We start from the raw sequence: 20,439 nt of genomic DNA on the forward strand, positions 1-20,439 counted from the left end.
ATTTCCATAAAAATGAACACAAAGACTAAGGGGGTTGGGGGGAAGCACAAACATGGTTGCTGTCTTTATCCCTGCTACTGAAAAGTTCATCACCTCCTGAAATATTTAGTTTTGTAATCTGCAAAAAATAAGGATAGCAAAATATAAAATTAAAAAAAGAATATATGTAACAGAACTTAGTAATTTAATAATGACTAACATGCTACCATGTTAAGCACTGTTTGAAGCACTTTATAAGTTTTCATTTTTCCTCTGAATAAAAATTATTCTCACACTTTGTAGTGAAGAAGCTGGTGCTGAGATAGATTAAGATCTGATAAAGGGATGACAGAGGATGAGATCGTTGAATATGAGTTTGAGCAAGCTCCAGGAAATGGTGACAGGGAGGGAAGCATGGCTTGATGCAGTTCCTGCGGTCACAAAGTGTTGGACATGACTGAGTGACTGAACTACAAGGGGTAAACTTTGTTTTAAAACCTATGTCAACTCAACTTTAGTCATATCTGTTAACCACTATGCTGTATCAAACAGGGATTCATTCTAAAAACTAATACCATACATTTATACAATTTTTTTCTCTTACATATGAAAGAGCTATTTTATATAGTATATCATTTGATCTTTATCTTTCTGTGAATAACATGAAAATTTTATTCCATTATGCATAAAAGCAAACTAAAATTTTGAGTGGATATTCATGCCAAACTTCTAGTGAATGGCAATGTTAGGATTCCAAAGCAAGTCTTCCCAATATATAACAGTAGTATATTTACTTTATGTCAATCTGAGATCACTTTAGTGCTATAAAATGCTGAGCAGGGATGAGAACTAAAATGTTACAATTCCTATTAACCAAAATATCAAGAAAAATAAAGATTTTTATGGTGCACTATCTGCCTGTTAAGTGATGCATAGGATGTATTGTCAATATCTGCTATTGTAATTTCACATTGGTTGAATTTAAAATTTTATGCTTCTAATTTTATATATACTGCTATTATGAAAGAAAATAATTTAAAACCTCAAAATAATGATGTTAAAATATTGGCATAGCAGTAAAGAGTCTGCCTTTATAGGAAACGTAGGAGATACAGGAGATGTGGGTTACATCCCTGGATCAGAAAGATCCCTTGGTGGATGAAATAGCAACCCACTCCAGTATTCATGCCTGGACAGAAGAGCCTGGTGGGTTACAGGTTGTAGCCTCGCAGAGTTGGATATGACTGAGCACAAATGCATACATTGATTCAATAAATTGAGAACTAACTAACTGAAATCAACTTTCTTCCCTTTGTCTTTATTAACATGTCTTTCTGATCCAGTGTTTGGGGAAAAAAAACCAAAACCAAAACAAAACATATGCTTTTTTTTTACCATAATGATATCAGAGGAAAATATTTTCGTTGACTGTTCAAAGAAATATCTATTACTGAAATTCACAACTGAGCCAACTAAAAATTACCTTATCAATACTATACTTTACATTGTACAGGAGGCGGTGATGAAAACCATCTCCAAGAAAAAGAAATGCAAAAAGGCAAAATGGTGTCCGAGGAGGCTTTAAAAATAGCTGTGAAAAGAAGAGAAGTGAAAAGCAAAGGAGAAAAGGAAAGATATAAGCATCTGAATGCAGAGTTCCAAAGAATAGCAAGGAGAGATAAAGCCTTCCTAGGTGAACAATGCAAAGAAATAGAGGAAAAGAATAGAATGGGAAAGACTAGAGATCTCTTCGAGAAAATTAGAGATACCAAGGGAACATTTCATACAGAGATGGGCACAATAAAATAATAATAACATGGACCTAACAGAATCAGAAGATATTAAGAAGAGGCGGCAAGAACACACAGAAGAACTGCACAAAATATGTCTTAATGACTTGGAAAACTGCAAGGGTGTGATCACTCACCTAGAGCCAGACATCCTGGTGTGTGAAGTTAAGTGGAAATTAGGGAGCATTACTGTGAACAAAGCTAGTGGAGGTGTTGGAATTCCAGCTGAGCTATTTCAAATCCTTAAAGATGACACTATGAAAGTGCTGCACTCAATATGCCAGCAAATTTGGAAAACTCAGTAGTGGCCACAAGACTGTAAAACTCAGTTTCATTCCAACACAAAGAAGAGCAGTATCAAAGGGTGTTTGAACTACCACACAATTGCACTGATTTCACATGATAGCAAGATAATGTTCAAAATCCTTCAAGTTAGGCTTCAACAGTATGTGAAGCTAGAACTTCCAGCTAAACAAGCTGGATTTAGAAAAGACAGAAGAACCAGAGATTAAACTGGCAATATATATTGGATCATAGAAAAAGCAAGAGAATTCCAGAAAAAAACATGTACTTCTGCTTAATTGACTATACTAAAGCCTTTGAGTGTGTGGATCACAAGAAACTGTGGAAAATTCTTAAAGAGATGGAAACACCAGACTGCCTTACCTGCCTCCTGAGAAATCTGTATGCAGGTCAAGAAGCAACAGTTAGAACAGAACATGGGACAACAGACTGGTTCAAAATTGGGAAAGGAGTATGTCAAGGCTGTATATTGTCACCCTGCTTATTTAACTTTGATGCAGAATGATGTAATGGTGAAAGTTGTGTCTGCTTTTTGTAATCCCATGGACTGTACAGTCCATGAAATTCTCCATGCCAGAATACTGTAGTGGTTAGCTGTTCCATTTTCCAGGGTATTTTCCCAACCCAGGGATCAATCCCAGGTCTCCTGCATTGCAGGTGGATATTTTACCAGCTGAGCCACCAAAGAAGCCCCATGTAGTCTATGCAGAGTACATCATGTGAAATGTTGCCTGGATGAATCACAAGCTAGAATCAAGATTGCCTGGAGAAATATCAACCTCAGATTGGTAGATAACCACCATAACTGCAGAAAGTGAAGGGAAAATAAAGAGCTCTTGATTGATGAAGGTGAAAGAGTGAAAAAGCTTGCTTAAAACTCAACATTCAGATCCTAAGATTATGGCATCAGGTCCCATCACTTCATGGCAAATAGATGAGTATACAATGGAAACAGTGACAGACTTTATTTTCTTGGGGTCCAAAATCACTCTGGACTGTGAATGCAGCTATGAATTTAAAAGATGCTTGCTCCTTTGAAGAAGAGCTATGACAAACCTAGATAGTGTATTAAAAAGCAGAGATATCACTTTGCAGACAGTGGGTCACACAGTGAAAGCTATGGTTTTTCCAGTAGTCATGTACAGATTTGACAGTTGGACCATAGAGAAGGCTGAGCATAAGTGAATTGATACTTTCAAACTATGATTTGGAGAAGACTCTTGAGAGTTCCTGTACAACAAGGTGATCAAGCCAGTCAATCCTAAAGCAAATAAGCCCTGAATATTCATTGGAAGGACTGATGCTGAAGCTGAAGCTCCAATACTTTGGCCACCTGATGGGAAAAGCCAACGCATTGAAAAGACCCTGATACTGGAAAAGATTGAGGGCAGAAAAGGAAGGCGGTGACAGAGGATGAGATGGCTAGATGCATCGATGACTCAATGGACATGAGTTTGAACAAACTCCAGGAAAGAGCGAAGGACAGGGAAGTCTGGCATACCGCAGTCCATGGGTTACAAAGAGTCACAAACAACTGAGTGGCTAAACAACAGCTTTGCTTTAAGACTCAATCTTTGTGGGTCCACCAGTAAGCCTATAAACTTTATAATAGTCTGTATGACCCCAACACGTTCTCCATTTTATAAAATACATGAAAATAAGTTAGACAATGTTGAGATGCTGCTATATATCCATTAAGTTCAGTTCAGTTCAGTTCAGTCGCTCAATCGTGTCTGACTCTTTGTGACCCCATGAATTGTAGCACGCCAGGACTCCCTGTCCATCACTAACTCCCAAAGTTCACTCAAACTCATGTCCATCGAGTCGGTGATGTCATCCAGCCATCTCACCCTTTGTCGTTCCCTTCTCCTCCTGCCCCCAATCCCTCCCAGAATCAGGTTTTTTTCCAGTGAGTAAACTCTTTGCATGAGGTGGCCAAAGTACTGGAGTTTCAGCTTTAGTATCAGTCCTTCCAATGAACACTGAGGACTGATCTCCTTTAGAATGGATTGGTTGGATCTCCTTGCAGATCAAGGGACTCTCAAGAGTCTTCTCCAACACCACAGTTCAAAATCATCAATTCTTCGGTGCTCAGCTTTCCTCACAGTCCAACTCTCACATCCATACATGGCTCTGGAAAAAACATAGCCCTGACTAGACGGATATTTGTTGGCAAAGTAATATCTCTGCTTTTCAATATACTATCTAGGTGGGTCATAATTTTCTTCCAAGGAGTAAGAGTCTTTAAATTTCATGGCTTCCATCACCATCTGCAGTGATTTTGGAGCCCCCCAAAATAAAGTCTGGCATTGTTTCCACTGTTTCCCCATCTATGTCCCATGAAGTGATGGGACCAGATGCCATGATCTTCGTTTTCTGAATGTTGAGCTTTAAGCCAACTTTTTCACTTTCCTCTTTCACTTTCATCAAGAGGCTTTTTAATTCCTCTTCACTTTCTGCCATAAGGGTGGTATCATCTGCATATCTGAGGTTATTGATATTTCTCCTGGCAATCTTGATTTCAGCCTGTTCTTCTTACAGCCCAGCGTTTCTCATGATGTCCTCTACATATAAGTTCAATAAGCAGGGTGACAATATAGAGCCTTGACGTACTCCTTTTCCTATTTGAGACCAGTCTGTTGTTCCATGTCCAGTTCTCTGTTGCTTCCTGACCTGCATATAGGTTTCTCAAGAGGCAGGTCAGGTGGTTTCATATTCCCATCTCTTTCAGAATTTGTCACAGTTTATTGTGATCCACACAGTCAAAGGCTTTGGCAGAGTCAATAAAGCAGAAATAGATGTTTTTCTGGAACTCTCTTGCTTTCTCCATGATCCATTAGATGTTGGCAATTTGATCTCTGGTTCCTCTGCCTTTTCTAAAACCAGCTTGAACATCTGGAAGCTCACAGTTCATGGATTGCTGAAGCCTGGCTTGGAGAATTTTGAGCATTTCTTTGGGAGCGTGTGAGATAAGTGCAATTGTGTGGTAGTTTGAGCATTCTTGGTATTGGAATGAAAACTGACCTTTTCCAATCCTGTGGCCACTGCTGAGCTTTCCAAATTTGCTGGCGCATTGAGTGCAGCCCTTTCACAGCATCATCTTCCAGAATTTGAAATAGCTCAACTGGAATTCCACCACCTCCATTAGCTTTTTTCGTAGTGATGCTTTCTAAGGTCCGCTTGACTTCACATTCCAGGATGTCTGGCTCTAGGTGAGTGATCACACCATCGTGTTTATCTGGGTGATGGAGATTTTTTTTTTTTTTTTGGTATAGTTCTTTTGTGTATTCTTGCCACCTCTTCTTAATATCTTCTGCTTCTGTCAGGTCCATACCATTTCTGTCCTTTATCGAGCCCATCTTTGCATGAAATGTTCCCTTGGTATCTCTAATTTTCTTGAAAAGATCTCTAGTCTTTCCCATTCTGTTGTTTTCCTCTATTTATTTGCATTGTCCACTGAGGAAGGCTTCCTTATCTCTCCTTGCTATTCTTTGGAACTCTGCATTCAGATACTTATATCTTTCCTTCCCTCCTTTGCTTTTTGCTTCTCTTCTTCTCACAGCTATTTGTAAGGCCTCCTCAGGCAGCCATTTTGCTTTTTGGCATTTCTTTTCCATGGGGATTGTCTTGATCCCTGTCTCCTGTACAATGTCATGAACCTCCATCCATAGTTCATCAGGCACTCTGTCAGATCTAGGCCCTTAAATCTATTTCTCACTTTCACTGTATAATCATAAGGGATTTGATTTAAGTCATACCTGCATGGTCTAGTGGTTTTCCCTACTTTTTTCAATTTAAGTCTGAATTTGGCAATAAGGAGTCCATGATCTGAGTCACAGTCAGCTCCTAGTCTTGTTTTTCTTGACTGTATAGAGCTTCCCCATCTTTGGCTGCAAAGAATATAATAAATCTGGTTTTGATGTTGATCATCTGGTGATGTCCATGTGTAGAGTCTTGTCTTGTGTTGTTGGAAGAGGGTGTTTGCTATGACCAGTGCATTCTCCTGCACTGGTCTATTAGCCTTTGCCCTGCTTCATTCCATATTCCAAGGCCAAATTTGCCTGTTAACCCAGGTGTTTCTTGACTTCCTGCTTTTGCATTCCAATCCCCTATAATGGAAAGGACATCTTTCCTGGGTGTTAGTTCTAAAAGGTCTTGTAGGTCTTCATAAAACCGTTCAACTTCAGCTTCTTCAGCGTTACTGGTTGGACATGGAATTGGATTACTGTGATATTTCCATTTCACAAGCTAACATATAAAATAGTGATTATACCAAGTGATGAAGAGGATGTGAAAAAACTAGCTCTCTTATAAATTGCTGATGAAATTCTAAAACTATAAGACCATTATTGAAACTATTTTGAAATTTTCTTGTAAAATTAGGGCTTCCCTGTTGTCTCACATAGTAAAGAATCTTCTTGCAATACAGGAGAACTGGGTTCGATCCCTGGGTCAGGAAGATCCCCAGGAGAAGGGAATGGGTACACACTTCAATATTCTTGCGTGGAGAAGTACATGGACAGAGAAGCCCTGCAAGCTATAGTCCATGGGGTTGCAAAGATTTGGACTTAACTGAATGACTAACACACACACACACACACATGGAGAAAGCCATTATTGAAACTATTTCGGTAGTTTTTTTGGTAAAATTAGCCATACAACACAGAAATAGCACTCTTGATCATTTAGTTCACAGGAATGAAAACATCTGTCCACACAAAAACCTGTACACTGATATTCATAGCATCTTTCATTTTAATACCAAAACCTGGAACAAATATCCTCTTATGTCTATCAGAAAATCTGCTAAGCCTCCATGACTGCTTTGCTTTTCTTTACATATAAATCAACTAAACTTAGCTTTGCTTTATCAGGTTATTCTGCTAGCATTTTTGGGAGCTTAGAAAAGACATGGTATAAATGTATCTGGTCTCAATTGTGCCAGGTACTGGGGACACAAAAATAAAAGATAAAAGAGACCTGTACTTTCACGGAGCTTAGAATTAATTGAGGTAGCATGTGAAAAACAGGAAAACCTACAAATAAGTATTTGGAGAATATATTTTTATGGGAGAAAGAATAAGACATTTCTATTTAGAATAGTAATTGCAAATCATTACCTACTTTGTTAAATAAAATTTTATTAAACCCGGCGGTACAATTTTTTTTTTTTTTGCATATTGTTTACTGCAAATATTCATGATAAGAAGGCAGTATTAAGGAGTTACAACAGAGATTGTATAGCCTACAAAGCCTAAAATATTTACTATCTGGAACTTTAAGAAAAATTTTGCACATTTCTGACTTAGGATATATATTTTGAATCTTAAACTGGATCTTAATAATTTCATATTCTCTCTTCTAGTAAGATATTTGTTAAAGCCAGGTGTTAAGGACTTTTTTATTTTTTATTTTTTTTTAATTTTTTTTAAAATTTTTAATTCTTACATGCATTCCCAAACATGACCCCCCCTCCCACCTCCCTCCCCACAACATCTCTCTGGGTCATCCCCATGCACCAGACCCAAGCATGCTGCACCCTACGTCAGACATGGACTGGCGATTCAATTCTTACATGATAGTATACATGTTAGAATTCCCATTCTCCCAAATCATCCCACCCTCTCCCTCTCCCTCTGAGACCAAAAGTCCGTTATACCCATCTGTGTCTTTTTTCCTGACTTGCATACAGGGTCGTCATTGCCATCTTCCTAAATTCCATATATATGTGTTAGTATACTGTATTGGTGTTTTTCTTTCTGGCTTACTTCACTCTGTATAATTGGCTCCAGTTTCATCCATCTCATCAGAACTGATTCAAATGAATTCTTTTTAACGGCTGAGTAATACTCCATTGTGTATATGTACCACAGCTTTCTGATCCATTCATCTGCTGATGGACATCTAGGTTGTTTCCATGTCCTGGCTATTATAAACAGTGCTGCGATGAACATTGGGGTACATGTGTCTCTTTCAATTCTGGTTTCCTCAGTGTGTATGCCCAGCAGAGGGATTGCTGGGTCATAAGGTAGTTCTATTTGCAATTTTTTAAGGAATCTCCATACTGTTCTCCATAGTGGCTGTACTAGTTTGCATTCCCACCAACAGTGTAGGAGGGTTCCCTTTTCTCCAAGGACTTTTTTAAAAATGATTTTTAAAAATATCCTTAAGCCTCACATACAGACCAAAATCTAGGTCTGGTAGTCTATTACGTAGTAGAGTTTGTTCTAGGCACAGTTAAACCATAAACATTTTAAATTACACTGTGGTAGTAGGAAGATATGATTTTCTAAACTATGGTAGAGACTCATCAATAGATATTGAAATCAATTTTCAGGTTGTAACTAAAAATTTTTAAGTGAAATTTACAAAGAAAAATAGACTATAATGCACATAGTAAGGGCACATTGCTTATGAAAACTTTGTTCAGTTTGATAGGCACATGGACAAACACACACACACACATGCATGTTCTTATTTATCATATATGGAAATAAATTATACAATGCTTGAAAGTTATTGCTTAAAGAAAAATGAAACTTGCAGCTTAACTGCTGGGGAGCATTAAGGGTGATGCAGTTAAGTGGAACTATATTGTTCCTATCTCATCCTTATGGACCAAAGTTTGGGAGAAGGGAGAAGCCTATAGTATATTTAGGGAAGAATTGCCTTGGCACCCCTCTGCTCTAGAATTCTAGAAGTAAATCACTTTGAAGACTGCAAAGAAAAACCACGGTCATGCCAAGGAGAGTTAGAAAGGCTGTGGGTATATTCTGCACTTATTCACTTCTAAAACAACTTGTATTATTGTGTTAGCGTATAGACGATGAACCCTGAGAAGGGACATCACCAGATGGTGAATGACCAAAATCAGATTGATTATATTCTTTGCGACCAAGATGGAGAAGCTCTGTACAGTCAGCAAAAACAAGACCAGGAGCTGACTGTGGCTCAGATCATGAACTCCTTATTGCCAAATTCAGACTGAAATTAAAGAAAGTAGGGAGAACCACTAGACCATTCAGGTATGACCTAAATCAAATCTCTTATGATTATCAGTGGAAATGAGAAAGAGATGTAAGGGACTAGATCTGAGAGACAGAGTGTCTGATGAACTATGAACGGAGATTTATGACACTGTACAGGAGATATGAATCAAGAACATCCCCAAGAAAAAGAAATGCCAAAAAGCAAAATGGCTGCCTGAGGAGGCCTTACAAATAGCTGTGAAAAGAAGAGAAGCGAAAAGCAAAAGAGAAAAGGAAAGATATAAACATCTGAATGCAGAGTTCCAAAGAATAGCAAGAAGAGATAAGAATGCCTTCCTCAGTGGACAGTGCAAATAAATAGAGGAAACCAACAGAATGGGAAAGACCTGAGATCTCTTCAAGAAAATTCGAGATGACAAGGGAACATTTTGTGCAAAGATGGGCTCGATAAAGGACAGAAATGGTCTGGACCTAGCAGAAGCAGAAGATATTAAGAAGAGGTGGCAAGAATACACAGAAGAACTGTACAAAAAAGATCTTTATGAACAAGATAATCACGATGGTGTGATCACTCACCTAGAGCCAGACATCCTGGAATGTGAAGTCAAGTGGACCCTAGAAAGTATCACTATGAACAAAGCTAGTGGAGGTGATGGAATTCCAGTTGAGCTATTTCAAATCCTGAAAGATGATGGTGAGAAAGTGCTGCACTCAATATGCCAGCAAATTTGGAAAACTCAGCAGTGGCCACAGGACTGGAATAGATCAGTTTTCATTCCAATCCCAAAGAAAGGCAATGCCAAAGAATGCTCAAACGACGGTACAATTTTACTCATTTTACATGCTAATAAAGTAATGCTCAAAATTCTCCAAGCTAGGCTTCAGCAGTACCTGAACCGTGAACTTCCAGATGTTCAAACTGGTTTTAGAAAAGGCAGAGGAACCAGAGTTCAAATTGCCAACATCCGCTGGATCATCGAAAAGGCAAGAGAGTTCCAGAAAAACATCTATTTCTGTTTTACTGACTATGCCAAAGCCTTTGACTGTGTGGATCACTATGAACTGTGGAAAATTCTGAGAGAGATGGGCATACTAGACCACCTGACCTGCCTCTTGAGAAATCTGTATGCAGATCAGGAAGCAACAGTTAGAACTGGACATGGAACAACAGACTGGTCTCAAATAGGAAAAGGAGTACGTCAAGGCTCTATATTGTCACCCTGCTTATTGAACTTATATGTAGAGGACATCATGAGAAACGCTGGACAGGAAGAAACACAAGCTGGAATCAAGATTGCCGTGAGAAATATCAATAACCTCAGATATGCAGATGACACCACCCTTATGGCAGAAAGTGAAGAGGAGCTAAAAAGCCTCTTGATGAAAGTGAAAGAGGAGAGTGAAAAAGTTGGCTTAAAGCTCAACATTCAGAAGACGAAGATCATGGCATCTGGTCCCATCACTTCATGGGAAATAGATGAGGAAACAGTGGAAACAGTGTCAAACTTTATTTTTTTGAGCTTCAAAATCACTACAGATGGTGATTGCAGCCATGAAATCAAGACACTTACTCCTTGGAAGAAAAGTTATGACCAACCTAGATAGCACATTAAAACTCAGAGACATTGCTTTGCCAGCAAAGGTCCGTCTAGTCAAGGCTATGGTTTTTCCAGTACTCACGTATGGATGTGAGAGTTGGACTGTGAAGAAAGCTGAGTGGCAAAGAATTGATGCTTTCGAAATGTAGTGTTGTTGAAGACTCTTGAGAGTCTCTTGGACTGCAAGGAGATCCAACCAGTCCATTCTAAAGGAGATCAGTCCTGGGTATACATTGGAAGGACTGATGCTGAAGCTGAAATTCCAGTACTTTGGCCACCTCATGTGAAAAGTTGACTCATTGGAAAAGACTCTGTTGCTGGGAGGGATTGGGGGCATGAGGATAAGGGCACCGAGAGGATCAGACGGCTAGATGACATCATCCACTCGATGGACATGAGTATGAGTAAACTCTGGTGGTTGGTGATGTACAGGGAGGCCTGGCGTTCTGTGATTAATGGGGTTGCAAAGAGTCAGACACGACTGAGCCACTGAACTGAACTGAACTGATAAGTCCTAAACCCATTAAACTCCTAGAAGAAAATTTAGACAAAACATTCTTTGGCATAAATCAAAGCGACTTTCATTGTCACTTTCATGCACATTATTTTAATTGTGTAATTATTAATTAATTAAGATACTAGAGTGAAGATACGTATATTAACTTCCGTCCATCTTGTTCCACTTTTCACCTCCTTCTCACTGCCTAGTGGAAAAAAAAAAATCTCTTTAATATTAGTGACATTCCCAATTGTATCCTAGGATGTATTTGAAATAACAATCTTAACTTTCACTTTCTTTGTGGTAGCAGTAATATTTATTAACCCTTTTGCAACGTTTGCCACCTCAGTTAAGCATGACTGACCATTTGTGATTTTAAAATATTCATTTTTTTATATATACAAATCTTAAAGATATTTCTATAACAGTAATTCTTTCAAATATTTTATAATTAAATACTTTATTAAGCATATTTAAAGCATGTTTTGAATATTATAAGAATATATAGGCAGTTTATTTAATCACTCAATTTGGCTAAGTGAAGAAAACTATTGAATTTGTGATAGTCACAGGGTACAGATGAGCTTCCCTGAAGGTTCAGATGGTAAAGAATCTGCCTTCAATTCAGGAGGCCTGGGTTCAATCTCTGGATCCTGAAGATCCCCTGGAGAAGGAAATGGCTACCTGCTCCAGGATTCTTGCCTAGTAAAGCCATGGACAGTGGAGCCTGGCAGGCTACAGGCCATGGGGTTGCAAAGTGTTGGATACAACCGAGCAACTTTCATTTTTCAATAAAAAGTGATGTTATATCAGATCGATCATAAAGGTACTAATACATAAAACAAAATTACTATGTAATAGATGGACAGACTGAAAGGTGTATAGGAAGGTTGTTTAATAATCAGATCTTGTTCTTGTGGTTAGCATTGGCAGTGCTATAATATCTAAGGCAGTCTCCTTCACTAAGTGTCAAGGGAGTGTCTACTGACTTAGAATATTTTTCACTGTTATATATTTCCTATTCAGTATTTTAGATGTGTTATAAGGATGGAAACATGTTGGTCTTATAAGGGTATAGCTACCCCTCTTCACAGTGTTACTTTTCATTGTAAATTTGTACATTTTAAATATTGTGTAAAGAATTTATGTGCTTGATCAATGTGAGTCTCCTCACTGTGAGTACCATAATGAGGAATTCAAATATCTTTGCTAGGCACAAACTCTAAGAATTTCAGTTTGGAATTATATAGAAGACTAATGATGGAAGGAAGGAATAAAAAGATAAGACATATGGGGAAACCTTTTTTTCCATATTCTAATGTGATTATTGTGTTGAAAAATGATAATGTATGAAGATTTTCATAGAGGAATAAGCTGCTTCATTATACATACTTAAAACATTTTTAAAATTCTTTATTGTGTTATAAAACTTAAGTATTTAAAAGTTTTTGTGAAAGAGATTTAAAGCATCATTAATCATTAAAGTGCTAGCAAAATTATTAGAGCAATGAACTATTTGCCTGTAGGGAAGTAACCATCTTTCTTTTATCAATTAGTGACATAAGAGGAACTTTAGACAAAAGCACATGGGAGATATTGGGGAAAAACAGATAGATTATTAGAAGGAATAATAATATAAAAAGAGTAATGAATGTTCGCATTCTAACGTGGGCATGGGGAACAATATAAATGAATAGGAAGAATAGGATCAAGAACGCAGGTGGGATGAAAAAATGCCAGCACATATAGTGAAGAAGCTGAAAGTTGCCTGTCTTACTTACACAGATATAGTTCTATAGATAACCCATGAACTATATATTTAACACAGTTGAAATTGAAAGTTGAACTTGTCAGCAGATGTGGGTATTGAATGATATCTATAATACACTATGCTATTTCATAGTGATACAAAATGAATAAAATATGATCACAGTATTCTAGTGGTTTGTAGGGTGATAATATATATCTGGTTATAAAAATTGCAATATATAATTACATACTTATAAGGTATAACACAATGTGATGATGATGCAAGGTTAGCATCCTAGGAGATCATGAGTAAGTCTTTAGTATCTAACTTCTGGGATAATCAAGTACATATTTACAAAAACATTAAAACCATAGCTGAAATTTTAATGTAACTTGGAGTTCGCAAAACAGGTAAGTCAAAAAGGTCAGATTACCTAGGAGAGTAATCCACCTACAACATCTGCTGTGCCATCAGGAGTTGATTCTGGTCCAAATGACCTGGCTAGTACTATTTCCCTGTTTGATCTGACCACACTTCATGTGCATTCATCTTGAATTTGACACCTCAGTCAAACAGTGTGACCTTCTTTAACTACAGCATATCATTCTTTACACTTTCTTAATTTTTAGACTATGTTATCCTAATTTTTGGCTTAATGCCTTAGTAGAATTGCTTAGTTCCTTCACAGTAGATGAATGGACTTTTTAAAGAAATTATTCATTAAATCACAGCATCTCCCGCCCCCCCCAGAGGCACTATAAAAAATGAAGCTTACTGTATGAAATTAAAATTGTATTAAATAATTATATAAGAGAAATGAACTCTTCTCTCCCACTCTTATTATTCTTGTTTTGCAAAACCTACATTGATTTACATCTTATTTAGTTTTCATTACTTGATGACTGTGTAACCACTAAAATTGATATAAAGAAATGTTGGAGAATATCTCTACACATGTATGAATTTAAGTAATATAACACCACCTACCATCAAAGGGGAAATTATGGAGTTATGACGAGTCTGATTTATTTTAAAGATATATTATCACAATTTGCAAAGAGATTGGCAAATTAGATGCATTTGGTCTACTTTCTATTACAATTTTTTATGTGCCGTTTACATTTTATTTGTAATCCTGAGATTATGTATATATTTAGTCACATATTTAGCAGAAATTCTTACAGTAGCCTTTCCCTTTCTCCTCCCTGGCTTTTCCTCACATAAGTGTATAGTTTTTCTAGGTAACCTCATGAATACATAAGGATTGTAGACTTAATTAATAGTTTACAAATGTCATCTGCTATAAATTTTAGGGAGTATAGATTATTTTTCCAACTTTGATGGTATCTTCTAGGACAACTAGTACTCTACTGCTCATTTTAGTGGAGTATAAAAGCAAGATGATATCTGAAATGTAATTACTTAAATAAACATATTAAAACCTTTTTTTTCTGAACCAAGAAAAATAATTATTTGCACATACTATACTTTTTTGGAAGGAAGATACGATTTAAAACATAAAAGTGTTATGTGTTGAATATGTGCTATGCTCAGTCACTCAGTCTTGTCTGACTCTCTACAGCCCCATGGACTGTAGCCCACCAGGCTCCTCCAAAGATTTTTCAGGGAAGAATACTGGAGTGGGTTGCCATTTCGTTTGTCAGGGTATATTCCCCGTCTGGGATCAAACCGCCGTCTCCAGCGTGTCCTGTATTGGCAGGAGATACTATACCACTAACCCCACCAGGGAAGCCCAATATATGTGTAGAATATATTTCTGAGAAATATCCCCTCAGTGAAAACAAAATAACTGAAAAAGATGGTGAAGTCAGCAATATCCTCTTGGAAACAAACAGACTATTATACCTAAAGGTTAACATTTACCCAAGGCTCATTTTATGCCAGACAATCTTCTAAGGACTTTATTGTCATACACACATACAGGCGTAAGTGAGCAGTACCAGATTCTCTAGTTCACGGAAGAAACAACAGTCGTTTAGTTAATTAATTAGGTTGTTGGTATCACCTATCTATCAATGAACAAAAGTCCTCTGAACTCATGAAGTCCAGCTCCAGACTCCAAGTTCTTAATCAAATGCTTTCTGATCTTTTACATATAATTAGATTTACTTTCAGAGAAGGTAATGGCAACCCACTCCAGTACTTTTGCCTGGAAGCTTTCATGGACAGAGGACCTGGTAGGCTGCAGTCCATGGGGTTGCGAAGAGTCAGACACGACTAAGTGACTTCACTTTCACTTTTCACTTCCATGCATTGGAGAAGGAAATGGCAAATCATTCCAGCCTTCTTGCCTGGAGAATCCCAGGGATGGTGGAGCCTAGTAGGCTGCCGTCTATGGGGTCACACAGAGTCGGAGACAACTGAAGCGACTTAGCAGCAGCAGCAGCAGCAGATTTACTTTTATGGAAAAAGTACCTAAATAGTAAATGCTATTCTTTTCTACACTGTCCAGCCTTGAACCAGGATATATCTATGTTCAGAATATAAATGCAGCATTACTGTTAGCAATGGCCCTTAGCAGAAATATCATCTTCCATCCTACAAGTGTTTTATATATATATATATATATATATATATATATATATATATATATATATATAAATAAAAGATCCTGAAAAATTTTCAGGATTACTCTGGACCTAAGATTTTTGATATGGAGGAAGACTGTATTATTGACATCAATGAATCTGAAGATAATGATGAACATCTTACAGGTTAGCATAGATGTTAACTTTGATTCTGATTGGTGCTAATTAGTTCTGAGATAGCAGTTTGTAAGTTCCTCTTTCCTGAGTCCTGGGCCCTGTGAAATCCAAATTGCTATTTCCATTAGATTTTCCTGGTGAACCGTTGGTATATATGTTTATTGTTTCTATTTATGGTGTTTAAAATAAATAACATTCACAAAAAACAATGATTTCTTTTATATCTTTCCTTTTTAATTTTTATACATATTGATAAATTTTATCTCTTTGATAATTTTGTCTTATTTTCAAGCCTATACTCTCCAAGCATCTGTCTGAATAATTTACTTATGTCAAGGCAACATTTACCATCTTTGGGAAGAAGCATCATATCTTTTTCATGATAGAAGAAGATATTTAATATCTGTTACACACGGAAGTGGGGCTTAATATGGAGGGAATATGTGTACACTTATGGTTAATTCATGCTGTTGTTGTAGACAGAAATCAGCACAACATTGTAAAGTAATTATCTTCTAATTAAAAATAAATTCTTAAAAATAAATAAAACCTGTCATGGTTTCAACCAGTCAAAATATCATATACATATTTTATAATTCTAAGAAAAATTCCTTAAACTTCCACCATTTACCAGTCAAGAGTCACAAACAATTTAAGGGCCAAAGGCAAAAATAAAGCAAATATTTATTTACCCTGGCTTATTTCATCTTTATAGTGGTAATTGTTAGAATATTAAGTCAAAATCTGTTCTTTGATTTTCAGCTGTGGATCTAATTTCTGATGCCTGAGGTGAAGGAAAACCATATTGCTTCAGATGATGTCTAACTTGGCTTCACTGTTAATATTTCAAATGTAAACTTTAATAACTCAGTATCTAAACTTTATTTTAATAATGTGTTTTATAATATGCAGAAATAATAAAAAATATAATCACCCACTTTGCTCTATAAAAGCAGATTGCAATATTATTATTAATACTCACTGCAAAATGTGTACCATTGATACTAATTTTTAGATCAAGTACCTCATGAATATATAGGTAAGAAAACTGACTGTTGGAGAGGACTGATGAAATTTTACCATTTTTTTTAATAGCAGGATAACTACTTGCTTTGTTGTTGTTGAGATCTTGGATGAGCCGGGCCTCTTTCTGTTTTATTTATTTATTTATTTTATTGTTAAAAATTTTACTTCAATCAAATATAATTTAGGAGTGAAGGATTCAGTGGTACAGGCTTATGGGAATAGATCACTGGAAAGTTCATATGAGATCAAATTAATCTGGAACCTGGTTGCTCCTGTGAAATCATCAGGACTCAATGTCTCAGATTCTCAGCTCTTTTCCCAAGTACAGCATCACACAGGGGAAAGAATGTTGCTATGAAGTAGCAATGTAGAGACCAATTAATTTAAGGCTTTCACTCTGTTCTCTTAAAAGAAACTAAAATAAGCTAAAAGATGTGTTCTTTATTACAATTCCCAGAGAGCTATCAAAATTGGGCTACATGGGACCCTTGGCTGGAGCCTCTTGCTCTAGTTAAGGGTATTACTGGCTAAGGGGATAAAAATGCTCTCATTCCATTTTAGTGTCATCTTCCCAGGTGGTGTTAGTGATAAAGAACATACTGCCAATGCAGAAGATGTAAGAGATGTGGCTTTGATCCCTGGATCAGGAAGATCCCCTGGAGGTGGGCATGGAAATGCACTCCTGGATTTTTGCTTAGAAAATGCCATGTACAGAGAAGGCTAGAGGGCTAAAGTTCATAGCATCACAAAGAGTCAGGACAGGACTGAAGCAACTTAGCACGCATGTATGCCCGCCCATCCTCAAAGTCAGAGGTGAATTGAGGTCTACAAAACTGGAATGATGTCTACACAACTGGCATGAGAATGAGTTAGAAATGTTTTTTACTCAAGGAAAACCACAACACTTTCATAAAAGTGTGAAGGAATTAAACAAAGGCAAGTAAGAAAAATGTTCACTATAACTCCTTTTACTGAGTCTTTAATAAGGACGCAATGCTTGGAGAAATTAGGAAGCTTGCTTAAAGTCCCACCACTTGCCATGGCAAGAATCCTTCTCAGCCCACCCCACAATCCAATCTTCTGATTTTTTAGTACTATATTATATACACAATGTTATACAATGTAGGACTGTGCTACCACTTGTCCTGAAGTTCTCACCTTTCATCAGCTTTTCTCAAATGCTATAAATGGTAGATAAAGACAAAGACTAATTAGATATCATCTTAGATGCATGGTTTTGTCTCCAGCAAGACAAAATACTTCCACAGCAATAACTAAGTAAAACAGAAGATTATGTAAAACTGTGTGTTTTTCAAAACATTGTAGATTAAGAAGGCAAGAGGAACAAAAATAAAAGAGAATACTTGTTAGTTTTTGAAAGAATGTTTCTGTCCCTAGGGTCATTTGAATGAAAAGGGGGAAACTTTATCTGAGAAAAGTAAGGCAAACTTACTCCAGGTAGATTAATCATTTGGGGGAGAGAAGACGTCAAAGCTTGTGAAGCCCATGTGGTCTGACATGCTGGATTGGCAGCTCATTTGGATTCAGTTCATTCACTCAGCGGTGTATGACTCTTTGCAACCCCATGGACTGCAGCATGCCAGGCTACTCTGTTCTTCACCAACTCCTGGAGCTTGCTCAATCTTATGTCCATCAAGTCAGTGATGCCATCCAACCATCTCATCCTCTGTTGTCCCCTTATCCTCCTGCCTTCAATCTTTCCCAGCATCAGGGTTTTTTTTTTTTTTTTCCAATCGGTGAATTCTGCACATCAGGTGGCCAAGTTATTGGCGCTTCAGCTTCAGCATCACTCCTTCCAAAGAATATTCAGGACTGATGAAAGTTTGCTGCTGTGAGCCGTATGTTACACCAGGATTCTTGACCTCCAGAGGAGAGGATTTTGACCAGGGTCAGAGATGAGGCTTGACTACTTGGAGCTTTTTGTGTAGCAAAGTTTTATTAAAGTATATTAGAGCTAGGAAAACTTCTGATATAGACATCAGAAGTGGATAAAAAAGAGTGCCCCCTGGATAGTTTTTAGAGAGGTGTTTTATGTCTGTTAGAAAGCTATTAATCAGATAAGAGAGATGCCTCAAGGTTGAGGGAGTTTCACCAGGCCCCTCTCCCACAATATGCATTTTTGAGATAGGATGGCATGAAGTATATCATCCCCTGGCCATAAAACATTTGACAGGAATACTGGTTTGTTGAGTCATTATTGGCCCAAGGTTTGAGGAAAAAAAAAAAAAAAAAAAAAACAAACAGAACCACTTTGAAGAAAGGCAGATTCTGAAGCAAATATATAGTTTCAGTAACATAGCTTAAGAAAAACATTTCCATATGAGAAATGCATTGATTAACTTAAGGCAGAACCAGGTATCAACAACACAGAATTAAAAGAAGCCTCTTCTAATTTTAGGTTAGAGAAGGAAAATAAGCCTGCCACTTGCAGTTTCTTTCCTCCTGCCACTTGGGGACCTCTGGCCTTCCTGCCTGTTCCTCTCTCATTATCCCCTTTTCTTTTAGGAGTATTATGTTGCCTAGGGAAAGGGATGATCCTTCATTCATTCCATAACTGCTTCCAAGATGACAAGGGGCATCATCCCTAAATTGGTGAAGCAACATATTTTCCTAACCCTCATGTTGACAGTCTGTGATCCAGAGGCCCCCAAGTAGTAGTTGGAGGAAGCTGTGGCACTCGTAGGAGTTTGGACAACCATTTATAATTTAAAAGACTTCATGTGGCTAGAAACAAATCCAGCTACACAGTTACAGATGCAGGGAGCAAAAATAGAACAATCAGAGTTATTACCATTAAGATAGTGTTCCACAATGGGGAAATGTCTCCCAAAGTAAAGCAAATGAAGCTTCAGGCATATCCATAGCCTAAATCAACATGTTCATATGTTTAGTAAAGTGAGTAACATTAGTGCTCATATCTTTTATATATATATACAACATTGGGTATGAATAATGGCACAAATTCCTCCTTGTGTGGCTGTTAGAATATCTAAGGCCAATCTGTTTTGTAAAACTACCTTTGTAATTTGTATTTGTTCATCATTAAGGGCTGAAATAGTTTTTTGATAATAGTCACAGCATCAGCTCATAGCATAACTTCTGTAGTTCCCAGAGAGGGAGTGAATATTGCAGCCACATAATCATACCAGTGAAACACAGACCTCGTCCAGTGAGTTCTAAGGTGTGGCAAATTAGCAGCTTCTCTGGCAGCTCTGAAAATGTGAAGCCATGAGTAAAAGCTAAACCTAAGGTGAATCTCCCTATCCAGCCAGGGGGACACCACACCCATAGGTCAGAGCCAAATATTGAGTAGGTTCTGTTTGGAGCAAGCCAGTGTGACTGAGGGATCCACTCCCAATCAGTGTCTAGCCAGGCCAAATGAGGACCTGTACTTGGGTAAGAAAACATAGGAATGATTACATTGCATATTTCTCGAGGCAAAAACCCCAAGTGTTTCCAGTCATTATTATTAAGCTGTCAGCTAATTCTGGGGATGGCTCTGTTTGTCCCCTGCATATGGGGGCACTAGACATTAGGTGTCCCTTTTCAGGAGTTAGTGATATGATCTGATTCCATATTTGATAAACATCATGCAAAAAACCATCAGATCTAGACTTATTTGTCCTTTTATGTGCAGCAGAATCATCATTAAACCAACATAAAGTATAATCAAAGTTAAAAGTCACATTATATCCATAGTTAAGGTACAAAGTATTACACCAGTCCATTTTAGGATTGTTAGATGTCGTCAGATTAAG

This window comes from Ovis canadensis, chromosome 10 (assembly GCF_042477335.2).
Source record: "Ovis canadensis isolate MfBH-ARS-UI-01 breed Bighorn chromosome 10, ARS-UI_OviCan_v2, whole genome shotgun sequence".
NCBI lineage: Eukaryota > Metazoa > Chordata > Mammalia > Artiodactyla > Bovidae > Ovis > Ovis canadensis.